Below are 12601 nucleotides of genomic sequence, written 5' to 3'. Positions count from 1 at the left end.
ATGCATTCACACAGTGCATATTCACACACACATATGTCCACGCACGTACATATCCATACCTCCACATTCATATGCGTACACATAGACATTCATACATATACATGTTCACATGCACACACACAAGCACTTCCATATCCATACACAAACACATAAATATTGGGCCTGCCAAAAAGTTTCTTTGGTTTTAAGTCAAAATAAGACATTTTGATTTTTCTTGACGAACTTTATCAAACAGTTTATTCACTAACTGAACAAACTTTTTTGCCCAATGCAATATATTCATACTTAAACACATCCATATTCATATACACACATTTACACAAAAATACATAAATATACACACATCTCACGTAACACAGGTGCACAATGCATGCACATGCATACACACAAATGTATGTTCACTCACACGTGCATGTTAATGCACACACGCATACATGTTTCCATACACATGCACCTCACACACACACACACACACACCCCCATCTATCTCTCATCCTTACTATCTTTGCTCATCGAGCACTGTAGAGAACCTGGCCACCGTCCTTATTGGGGTGTCCCTTTGGGGCAACTATTGCCTAAAGGATAAAGAACCAGATTTCTCCCCTTTAACCTTGAAACTTTGTTTCTTTCTCAAACTCAAAGGTATTTTCTCTCCCCTAAGCAAAGCCCTTTAGAGAAGAGCTGGAAACCAGTCTCCCCATGACCTTCCGATGAATATCCCCGCTCTAAACTTACCAGAGTTCTCCTTGGCTGTGAGCTGCCTAGCCAGCCCTGGCGATTCTGTTTGCTCACACATTCTCCAACTGCTGCCTTTATTAAGATCCAGGCATTTTCAGGGCAGGATTGTGTGGGTTTGCGTGTGTGTGTGTGTTCCTAGCGATCAAATAGCTTCATAGCATCACACGTCTTTTGATACTTCTATTAATCATAGAACTAAGTCATGAAATTCTACGAAAGCCCCATGATAAATCTGTAGGTCCGAAACCTTTTTTTCACATCAACAGAAGGGAATATACACTTGTGAGCCTGACTGTGCAGTCAGGGGCTAGGAGTTTGGAAACGAACTGCCATGGACACTACACCCTCAGTCACGTGATCCTAGAGCACAAGACTTGCAGGGTTTTTGACTGAAATCTACGTAGGCTTACACTAGAGAGTCTATGGAGGTAGACCATGAAATCAGGAAGACTTACTAGAAGATGAAGATTAGCAAAGCAAGAAGAGAAGCAGTTGATGGGGCAGCTGAAATCCTACAAGACTGGCACAGTGGAGAAAAATGTCAAGCAGAGAAGAGTTTGGTTCCACCTAATGAGAACTAGATTTAAATGAGACTCAAAACAGTCGAAACCCCACAAACATAATTGTAAAACAACTCTCCTGTGTACTTCCTCAGTTCTGTGCAGATGCTGTGTGAGACAGTGGAGAAAGGAGGATGAGATGGGCAAACTTAGCCTGGCCATCCGAGGGCACGAGGGCTCAGGTGTGCAGGGGGAGTCATGGTCCAGGGTTCTACCGCACAGCATCGCCCCGTGGTTAACAAACCATGTGTCCTCCAGGCACAAACTCGGCTCAGAGGGGAGATCTTATGCTAAGTGTTCTTATCACAAAACATAAAAATAAGTAAGAGGGAAGGAGGAAACTTTCTTTGGGAAGTGATGGATATGTTTATGGCTGCTTATCTCCAAACGCAGTAAGTTGTAAACATTAAATACCTTGCAGGTTTCAGTAAATCCATCAGGCCTCGGTAAAGCCGGCTTTTAAAAAACGAAGGCAACAGTGTGTTTAAGTGATGTTAATGGCTCCTTTGTTTTCCTACAAGGAAACACATTTTTTCACCCCATAGGCTTCTTTCCTTCTTTAGAGATGAACAAAAAGTATAAAAACATGTGTGGAAACATCCTGTTTGTGGGGTCTGCATCGGAATGAGTGCAAGAATGTGGCCCGGACCCTTTCGGAGCCTTCCGCGCCCTCTTGGTTCGGCGTGGGGTGAATTCGGCTTCTGACTTTGCATACGTGCGCGCGTGTTTCTCTAAGCACTGTTATCACGTGACACTCAGAGACCATTCATCAAAAGCCTACATCTTACTTTCGTCCGATTTGAAATAATTCATTCGGGATGAAAAGACGGTCTGTGTTTCACTTTTGACCACCACATTTAGGCTGCATGACGGAGGTGCTCCAGAATATTTTAGGCAGCATGGTGGCAGGGGGTTGGTGATGCTAAGAGCCGCAGGCTCCCTTTATCCCTGGGTCACCCCGGGAACTTCCTCAACCCTGTCCTGCTCCAAGTTTAGTCCCACAGTGAGCTGCTGCGGGATCACTGCAGATCCGGAGGCTGCGTTGTCCCCAGCCCTCCCGAAGCAGAATCCACTTTGTAACATCATCCCCAGGTGAACCTGGATACTGCTTATTCACCTGTAAGTCCTACTGCCTCATCCTTTGGGCCTCCCAGGTGGCACTAATGGTAAAGACCCCACCTGCCAATGCAGGCATCATAAGAGACCCAGGTTTAATCCCTGGGCGGGGAAGATCCCCTGGAGGAGGAAATAGCAACCCATTCTGGTATTCCTGCCTGGAAAATCCCATGGACGGAGGAGCCTGGCGGGCTACACAGTACACAGGGTCACAAAGAATTGGACACAACTGAAGCAACGCCTTATCCTTGTGTGAGTCTCAATTTCTTCAACTATAAAGCTGATGTTGATAACAGCGATCCCGCTCCCAACCAGGGCTCCCAATGGGCCAGGTGAATTAGCGTACTTGACAACTTTAATAAACCTTAATACTGCATCTCAACTATGATCCAGAAAAAGTTGATGTGACTGACCGAAATTCTCGTGATTCAAGACAAGAATCTGGAATATCCGTCTCAAGTCATATTCATCAGGAACCAAGAAAAGGGCATCATCTCTGCCATGAGTCACTCCTTCTCTGTTATGGACCAACTTTAAAAGTCAGGAATCTTTATCTAACATGGGGAGAAGGATGAGCTGGCATTTCTTACGTCAGGAGCATTCAGTCCTATGTGATTCAGCCTTGATGGTCCTTGGTCCAGTTCTTACGTGGGTTTTCGGTTGCAATTCTACATTGGTTTGTTGAATGCCGATTATAAGTTTTCTGTGGAATCCAGATTTCCTGTTGGCAACTGTAGCCTCAACAACCGGTTGGGGCTTCCCAGGTGGCACTGGTGGTTAAAAACAAAAACAAAACCCACCTGCCGCTCCAGGAGACGTGGAAGACGTGGGTTCGACCCCTGGGTCAGGAAGATTCCCTGGAGGAGGAAATGGCAATCCACTCCAGGATTCTTGCCTGGAAAATCCCACAGACGGAGGAGCCCGAGGGGCTACAGTTCATGGGGCTGCAAAAAGCTGACTTGGCAAGCACGCACGCAACAACTGGGACAGTCCCTGGCATACTACTGTAGTTCTCTGTGCAAGGAGTGGATGTGTGGACGAGCAGACGAATGAATCAGGAATACGCCACATTCTCATAATTTCCATTAATCTCCCTAGAACTGCATGTGCTTGCTTGCTGAATCGCTTCAGTCATGTCTGACTCTTTTGCGACCCCATGGACTGTAGCCTGCCAGGCTCCTCTGTCCGTGGGATTTTCCAGGCAAGAATACTGGAATGGGTTGCCATGCCATCCTCCAGGGCATCTTCCCGACCCAGGTGTTGAACTTGGGTCTCCTGCACTGGAGGCAGATTCTTTACCATCTAAGCCACCAGGGAAGCCCAGCTAATGTTCCTCAAACTTCCCTGCAAAACTCTTCTCTTCCAGGATGTGGGATTCATGATGCTCCTCATCCTAACTTTCCCTAAAACCTCATGGAGTTCCTAACATACTCGGACAAGGAAGTGATTCTACAGCAGTCTTGCTAAGAGGCTCATGGGACTCTTCTACCCTTCTGATTTCTGAAGCCACACTCACGCACGTGAGGCTGCATCGATTAGGCACAGTGGCCCCTGAGAAGGGCACCCCATGCCCACAGGGGTGTCGGAGCTCTCCTCTGTTGGAGCACCCCTTCTTTGAGTCCCAAGGGAGGCATCTTATCCTTTCCTCCCCAGAAGCTCCATGCAAACAGGCAGCTCTAGGCTTGGCTTTTTCCAAACACACACCCAGATGTTAAAAACACAGCACAGCGCACATCTGGAATGTGTCTCATCCATGAATCTCTGACACATGGATTCATTGTTTTCAAGAAAATTCCAAGAATTTTATTCATGAGAAAATTCTGGCACAATGGGAAATGCTGGCAAGCGTGAGGGGCCGCAGATGTCCTGGCCTACACACGCACACGCACACACATACACCCTTCAGCACCTTTCCATCAGGTACCTACCCCACCCCTGCAAAATTCCAACCCCAACTTTCCCATAAAAGGGGGGCACATAACACCCTTAATCTTAATAAGCAATGCCATTCCCTTAATGGTTGCATCACTCCAGATGTTCTCTGCAAGTGTCCAGATGGACACATGGGAATTTAAAAGGAGCGGCAGAAACAGGGAGTGACTATAGTGTGAGAAGCAGCCGCATGCCTTGGGGCCACGGCCTCCTCATCTGTTCAACCAGGCTGTGGCATCCTGAAGTTTCCTGAGGTCCCTCCACACTCTAAAATGAAATCTATTGTATTTAACTACTGACATTGTCTTCCTGCCAGGGCCAAACTGCAGGCCCCAATTTCTCCATCTTTGAGCAGATATGTGCCTGGGGTGGCGGGTGGGGGGGGAGCAGGGGACATCCGTCCTCTGGGGAGCTGCCAGACGCTCCTGCAAGTTCAAGTTCAAAGAGAACTGTGGGTGCTTCCCAGGCTGCCCTGGGTTTTAATCTGCCGAGTCCTCTGACGATTCATTGGAAGAACTGATACTGAAGCTCCAACGCACAGGCCACCTGATGTGCAGAGCCGACTCACTGGGAAAGACCCTGATGCTGGGAAAGACTGAAGGCAGGAGGAGAAGGGGGCGACAGAGGATGAGACAGTCAGATAGCATCACTGACTCAAGGAACATGAATCTGAGCAAATTCTGGGAGCTAGTGAAGGACAGGGAAGCCTGGCGTGCTGCGGTCCATGGGGTCGGAAAGAGTCAGACACGACTGAGTAACCGAGCAACAATGGGATAACTTCTTCTGTGCTCATGGTGGGAAAGGAGTCCAGACTCTGAGAGCTCATTCCAAGTCTCCAAGCACAGTTAGGACCGAAGCTCCTGGACGGGAACTCTGGCATTCTCCATAAAACACATCACACACCGGTAATAGTAAAATATGGTTCTGCTAACAGAAAATCTTACAGAGACTGAGGCTCTCCTGAGGTGGGGTAGGGCGGCAGGGGGAGGGTGTTGCAGAAAGGGGGCGTAGGTAGCAAGCCCCACTTTTCCCAAGTTGTTCCAGGGAATTCCTCCCTTTCCTTTCCATGCTCATTCCCAGTTAACTATTGTCAAGGGCCACACAGCACAACGGATACAGCAGACATAAACACAAACTCATTTTCTTTTTCATAGGCGCCAGCTCCCATTGTGGGAACAGCCAAGGGCCCCCCCACGGTGAGGGCCCGTCATGGCCAAGCTCTCGCTTAGGCTCTGGGAGTGATGACGCCTCCGTCCGTCCCCAGGGCCGGGAGGCCAAGCCTGTGCTTTGCACCAGATTTTCCAGTGCATAAATCTGCACAGGAAGGAGACCAAGGAGCCAGGGTATCATGACCTTTGTTCCTGCTCCACACTGAGCTCATTCGCCGCCCGTGATCTAGCTCACAGCACCAGGGAGGACCCCATCAACGGAACACTGTCCATGCACCAACAAGCCGGTTGCCAGCGAGACTTGATTTTTACGCCTCTAAGAGTGTTGATCTCAAAACCTAACGCATTTGAATTATTCATTGTGAACTTGTCCAACGATTTCAAACCGCGCATACTAGATCATACCCAACGAGGCTCTCCTGAGCCCTTCTGTAAACCAGTCTCTTTAAAAATCTGTAGAGCCGTTCTTACCAAAATCACTCTAACCTGCAGAATAGTTTAGTGGCCTAAAAATCTTCAGGATGTCTATCCAAGGAGCTCAGTGTTGCTTTTTAGATTGCCTCCTTACTTGGGACTCTTATTATGCTGAATCCCCATGGAAGAAGCAGAGCCAGGGATGTCTATGTCTTCCCACACGTTCCAGGAGAGCAAGGAAGTTTCCAGGGCTCAGAATTGTGTGCACTTTTGTGCACACCACACAGGCACAAAGAGAGGTCTGTGCACAGATAACTCTTTTCCAGGAGGGTGGAGTCAGCCACCCATTTAATCTGCATAAGGAGCCTTGGGGGGTGGGGTCACATGCAGCCAAGTCTACCTAAAAAGGCAACTTGTTGTTGCTATTTAGTCGCTCAGCTGTGTCCTGACTCCTTGTGACTCTGTGGACTGTAGCCCACCAGGCTCCTCTGTCCATGGGGTTCTCCAGACAAGAAAACTGAAGTGGGATGCCATTTCCTCCTCCAGGGGATCTTCACAACCCAGGGATCGAACCCTCATCTCCTTCATTGGCAGGCAGATTCTTTACCACTAAGCCATCTGGGAAGCCCATAAGGGCAACTGACTTAGTACGAAAGATGACTTGCCTCCCTGTCTTCCAGTCTGGTAGACTTGCACCGATCACTATGTGTAAGCAGAGGGACACTTTATAAAGTAATTTTAAAACTAAGATAAAAGTCTATAAAGACCTGTGAATTAGAACCTTCCTTTTCAAAGTCTGACCCTTGGACCCGCAGCAGCCGCAGCATCCCCTGGGACTTTGTCAGATACACAGAACCCCAGGCCCCAACCCAGAGCGACTGAATCAGAGCCTGACTTAACAAGATTCACACGGGGGCAGGCAGGCACGTTGTGCTGAGAACTGCGTGAGAAAGTGGTAAGTTCTCCCAAAGAAAGAAGAGGTGGGGCTGGGTTAGGAGTGGGAGGAGGACAGGGCAGACTGCTGTGTTTAATTAAGAGTGATCAGGGAGGTCTGCATGGAGGAGACGAGGCCTCAGCAAACTTCAAGGTTGTTGCTTAGTTGCTAAGTCATGTCCAACTCTTTGCGACCCTATGGACCATAGCCCACCAACCCCTCTGTCAGTGGGATTTTCCAAGCAAGAATACTGGAGTGGGTTACCATTCCCGTTTTTCTCCAGGGGAATCTTCCCAACCCAGGGATTTAAGCCCCGTCTCCTGCACTGGCAGGAAGATTCTTTACCACTAAGCCACCTGGGCAGCCCAAGAACTTAAAGGAGGCTGAGGCAATAGCAGAACAAGGCCAGAGGTGGGCACCGGGGTTTGCGGGTGGGGCACAGCGATCAGCAGCAGCCGGGGAGGAAGTGTTATCTCAGGAGAGGAGGGACAGGAAGTACCAGCCCCGGGTGAGGAGGTGGGCCACGTGAGGCTGGGGGCCGTGGCCGGACCTGGGTGGTACTGGGAGTGAGATGGGGACCTCTCTAGACATCTTGGCTCAAAGCCCAGGGAGTATCTTCTTTCCCAAGACACACCAACATTTTCCACCTCCGAAGGGCTCTGCAAAGAAAATACTTTCTGTTTAGTTTGATCACTTTCAAAGCTCAGCGTGACCTACATGAATGTATTACACACAGCACGCTAACACCGAAAGCCACGCCTCACAAGACGTTACAGCCATTTGTCCCCAGAACAATGGGAACTCCTATTCGTAATTGTGCACAGAAAACTGTAGGGATTCAGAAGAGGTGCTTTTTATTCAGAGAGCCTGTCAATGGGCACGACCACTGCTGAAAGGCTTTTGCACATATAGGGAACACGGCACTGAGGCTCCGCTCGAAGGGGCAGCCTTGGGGAGACCTACCTCTGAAATCAAGAGGAAACATGGCACCCAAGTGATCCCCACCCCCAAATCAGCTGGCATGGGGCTCGCAGGTTCTGGGAGCTCTGGCAGATGACAGGCCAGAACATCATGCTGTCTGCCTCAGGCAGGACTGAAAGTTTCAGGGCTGGAGCAGGATGCAGATGACCAGCCATTTCCTCTTTAAACACAAGGATAAGCTTGGCCTCGAGGAGGCATTCAGAAGCAGTGGGTATTGTACTTGGGGGTGGAGGACCCTAATTCTCCCAGCTCTAGCTGGTGGAATGCGCCTCCTCGTTCATTAAGGGCGGGTCCCCTTCTGCCGCTGAACTGTCCATACATCGTCAACACGGGCCTTGTGGCTACCTCTGAACCCAGTGTTAACATTCAGTGTGGAGTCTGCATATTGGTTTCCTCATAGCTCAGTTGGTAAAGAATCTGCCTGCAATGTGGGAGACCCGGGTTCAATTCCTGGGTTGGGAAGATCCCCTGGAGAAGGAAATGGCAATCCACTCCAGTATGCTTGCCTGGAGACTCCCATGGATGGAGAAGCCTGGTGGGCTACAGTCCACAGCATTGCAAGAGTCGGACACAATGGAGGTGACAAAACCACCACCATTGGTTTCCTACGGCTGAGAAACCAAGTACCGCAGATCAGGGGGCTTAACCAGCAGAAGCTCCTTCTTTCAAAGTTCCAGAGGCCAGAAACCCAAAATCAAAGCACGGGCAGAGCTGGTTCCTCCTGAAGGCCGTGAGCTGCCCCAGGCCCCTCTCCCTGGCTTGTAGACAGCTGTCATCTTCCAGGGCCGTAAGAAGGTCTTCCCTCTATGCATGTCTGTGTCTACATCCAAGTTCCCTTTTTTAAAGAACACAGCCATTTGGGATTCAGGCTCCACCTTATGTTGTTGTTCAGTTGCTATTAAGTCGTGTCTGACTCTGCAACCCCATGGACTGCCCAGAGAACCCAGCTGCCAGGCTTCCCTGTCCCTCACCATCTCCCAGAGTTTGCTCAAACTCCTGTCTATTGAGTCAGTGATACTATCTAACCATAGCATCCTCTGTTGCCCCCTTCTCCTCCTGCCTGCAGTTTTTCTCAGCATCAGGGTCTTTTCCAGTGAGTCAACTCTTCGCATCAGGTGGCCAGAGTATTGGAGCTTCAGCTTCAGCATCAGTCCTTCCAATGAATCTTTAGGACTGATTTTCTTTAGAACTGACTGGTTTGATCTCCTTGCAGTCCAACGGACTCTCAAGAGTCTTCTCCAGCACCACAATGTAAAAATACCAATTCTTTGGCACTAGGCCTTCTTTAACAGTAAAGCGTCTGTCTACAATGTGGGAGACCCGGGTTCGAGCCCTGGGTTGGGAAGATGCCCTGGAGAAGGAAATGGCAATCCACTCCACTACTATTCCCTGGAAAAATCCCATGGACAGAGGAGCCTGGTAAGAGTTGGACACGACTGAGCGACTTCAAGCCTTCTTTATGGTCCAGCTCTCACGGGCTTACAGGACTACCAGAAAAACCACAGCTTTGACTCTATGGACCTTTGTCAGCAAACTGATGTCCTCATCTTAACTTGATGACCTTTGTAAAGACTTGATCCCAATAGGATCAGAGGCTGATGTTCTGGGGGTTGGGACTCCAACAGATGAATTTATAGGGACACAATTCAACTCATAAGAGAACAGAGAATGTGTTCATTTGTGGGTGGGGAAGGGGTTTGCAAGATCTTTGTTGCCCACCCAGGGATTGAATCCCAGGGCTCCAGCCAGTAAAAATGCCAAATCCTAACCACTGGGCCTCCAGGGAATCCCAAGAAAGTGTGTCTGTTTAATTCACTGCCTAGTGCCATGTCAGGCACCAGAATAAGAACTATAGGCCAGTGGTTCTCAAAGTGTGTTCCAAGAACCCCCTGGGGTTCCAAGACCCTTCAGTTTTCATGACACACAAGGACATTATTTGCATCGTACCCACTCATCTTCTGACGGGTGTACAGTAAGGTTTTTCCAAAGGCCACAGGACGTGTGAGAGCAGAACGGGCTGACTACAGAGGCAGCTGAGAACCCAGCTGCCGGCTGTGACTCCACTCCAGCCCCCAAAAGCAACACCCAGAGTACTTTTAAGTACCTGTGCTGTGCTCAGTGGTGTCTGACTCTTTTGCGACCCCGTGGACTGTAACCCACCAGGCTCCTCTGTCCAAGGCAAGAACACTGGAGTGGGTTGCCATGCCCTCCTCTAAGTGATCTTCCCAACCCAGGGATCGAACCCACATCTCTTGTGTCTCCTGCATTGGCAGGTGGATTCTTGATCACTAGGGCCACCTGGGAAGGTCCTATAATGGTTTTTTTTTTTTTTTAAATGAAATCATAAATCAGTGTTCCAAGAATGTCTCAACTTTGATTTCTCATTCAGGAAACATCAACAGATATAACCCATATTCACCACTCCCTTTAGTGACCTCAGGCATTTTTAGGGATGTCGGGGTCCTGAGACCCCAAGACTGAGGACTACTGCTTAGGGATGTAAACGTGTAGGACCTGGCCTGCCTTCTCTGAAGTAACCCACAGTCTAAAGGTGATAAGACGTTTCACGAAGAACATATTTTTAGCGGCTAAGTGCCACAAAAAAGCAAGTTTGTTGGTCATCCCCTTAGGCTGACAACAGAGGGTTCTCATTATTGTGGACAGGCGTCATTACTTTGCAGCATCTAGGCTTCTTAGATGTCCTGAGGTGACAAGGTATGATATAAAGTAGAACTAGGGAGTTAACTGATTTGTAAATATCTTTGTTATGTTAGAATTGATTTTTTTAAAAAGGCAGCATCTTGGACCTGGAATTATACCTTCTCTGAGAAATGTACATCAGGACTTGCTCATTTAGGTTGGCAGCTGAGGGGAGGAAGGAAGTATAGACTGAGGGCTGTATGTGGATGCGTTCACGTTTATATTTTGATGATAACCATTGATGTGTGTGCATCTCCTGGCTGTACTATAGGAATGCATTGTTTAATAATTCAGCAGAAACATACCTCCTTGCTAATACCTTAATAGTTTAGATCAGATGATGAATCCTCTTAGAACTATTATACTTTGTGTACTCTGTTGCTTTATGTCTCATTTTAATTGAACATTAAGGGAATGTAGTATTTTAATCATAGCTCTGCCAATATGTTTATCTAGAGGCCTGTTGCCATTTTTGTCTTTGAAATTTTTGTTGCCAAGAAAGGCAAGATTACATTTTTTTCCTTCCAGATTGAGTTGGTGTAGTGTATTCTTGGTTATCAAAATACTCATAGCTTTGGGACTTTGAAATGGTAAATATTCATGATGTGTGAAACAGCATGATACATAACTGTACGGTCTTAATTACATAAAAATGAATGCTTAGTTGTGAAAATACACAAATGAGACCTAGAAGGACATGTCAAACGGTAAACTGCTTGTGATTATGAATGACTTAGTTTTTTGCTTCTTGTGCTTTTTGGTTTCCTATTATGTACGTGTTAACTTTTAAGAAATAAATGTTATTTTAAAAACCTTAAAAAAAAAAGAATAAATAAATAAAAGGTAATCTGAAGTCTCCCAAGATAGCACTAAGTGATGTGTTCAATTTGAAACATAAGAACTTAAAACAGAAGAGTCAGGTGGACAGGCACTGTTTGCACGCCAGCTGCTCAGCTGATTGCTGGCCCCCAGACTACTCCTCCAGCCCCTGCTAGCCACAAACTACCTACAGGCCTCTTACTCCAGCTGAGCCTTCTTGAAAGCCGTCTGTCTTTTGGCAAAATAAGAGGAGGTCCGTGGGGGAGCCCAGACCAGCAGGAAACGTTCAGAGGCTACAGACCGCCTACTCGCTGCTTAGCTGGGTGTGCCCTGGGTCTGAGCCCTCTTGAGAAACTGGTCCGGGGCCGAGAGGCTGCAAGGCCCAGGCACAGACTCCCTGCTCATACTCCACACGTCCATTCTGGGTCACTCCATGCATCTCTGAATGGGCACGTGGCACTCCAGTTAAGGCCATTTGCTGTGCGCTCAGACTCTCAGTGCTGTCTGACTCTTTGCAACCCCACGCACTGTAGCCCACCAGGCTCCTCTGCCCATGGGATTCTCCAGGCAAGAATACTAGAGTGGGTTGCCATGCCCTCCTCCAGGGGATTTCTTAACCCAGGGATTATGCCTTCATTCTTGCATCGCCTAAATTGGCAGGCAGATCCTTTACCACTAGCTCCAATGAATGCTAAAAACATCTCTTCCTCTTTTTTTAAATGACCAGATGGTTTTCATTTTTAAATCTGTCTCTTACACTTGGAATATCCTCTTTCTTTAATATCCCTGCTAGGGATGATATGTAGGTGTCTCATTTTAAAACCGATTCTCAAAGGTATCTGATTCAAATGACAAGCACTTGACCCTGACCATGTGCAAAGTAACCAGAGTGGGCACACTGGTAGCAACAATATAAAGATGCTGCTGATGCTGCTAAGTCACTCCAGTCGTGTCCGACTCTGTGACCCCATAGACGGCAGCCCACCAGGCTTCCCAGTCCCTGGGATTCTCCAGGCAAGAACACTGGAGTGGGTTGTCATTTCCTTCTCTAATGCATGAAAGTGAAAAGGGAAAGTGAGGTCGCTCAGTCGTGTCTGACTCTTAGCGACCCCATGGACTGCAGCCCACCAGGCTCCTCCGTCCATGGGATTTTCCAGGCAAGAGTACCGGAGTGGGGTGCCATTGCCTTCTCTGGATATAAAGATGAATTGTCCCCGAAGTCTATTATTCTAGACCAA

General features: G+C 48.1%; 1 protein-coding gene across 6 annotated transcripts in view; it reads right to left on the bottom strand.

Annotated features, from left to right (window-relative positions):
• The window catches only part of ERG (ETS transcription factor ERG), a 230941-nt gene that overhangs the window by 83320 nt on the left and 135020 nt on the right, over nucleotides 1-12601 (bottom strand). Inside the window, exon 1 of one of the 6 annotated variants that reach the window (XM_040263946.1) lies at nucleotides 2779-2783. The exons of the other annotated variants lie outside the window; for them this stretch is intronic. The gene's annotated coding sequence lies outside the window, so the exon portion shown is untranslated. Of the gene's footprint in view, nucleotides 1-2778; nucleotides 2784-12601 lie in introns of those variants that run through there. 6 annotated transcript variants of the gene reach the window in all.

This window comes from Oryx dammah, unplaced genomic scaffold, assembly GCF_014754425.2.
Source record: "Oryx dammah isolate SB20612 unplaced genomic scaffold, SCBI_Odam_1.1 HiC_scaffold_2, whole genome shotgun sequence".
Taxonomy (NCBI): Eukaryota; Metazoa; Chordata; class Mammalia; order Artiodactyla; family Bovidae; genus Oryx; species Oryx dammah.
This window is presented reverse-complemented; position numbering and strand designations above follow the sequence as displayed.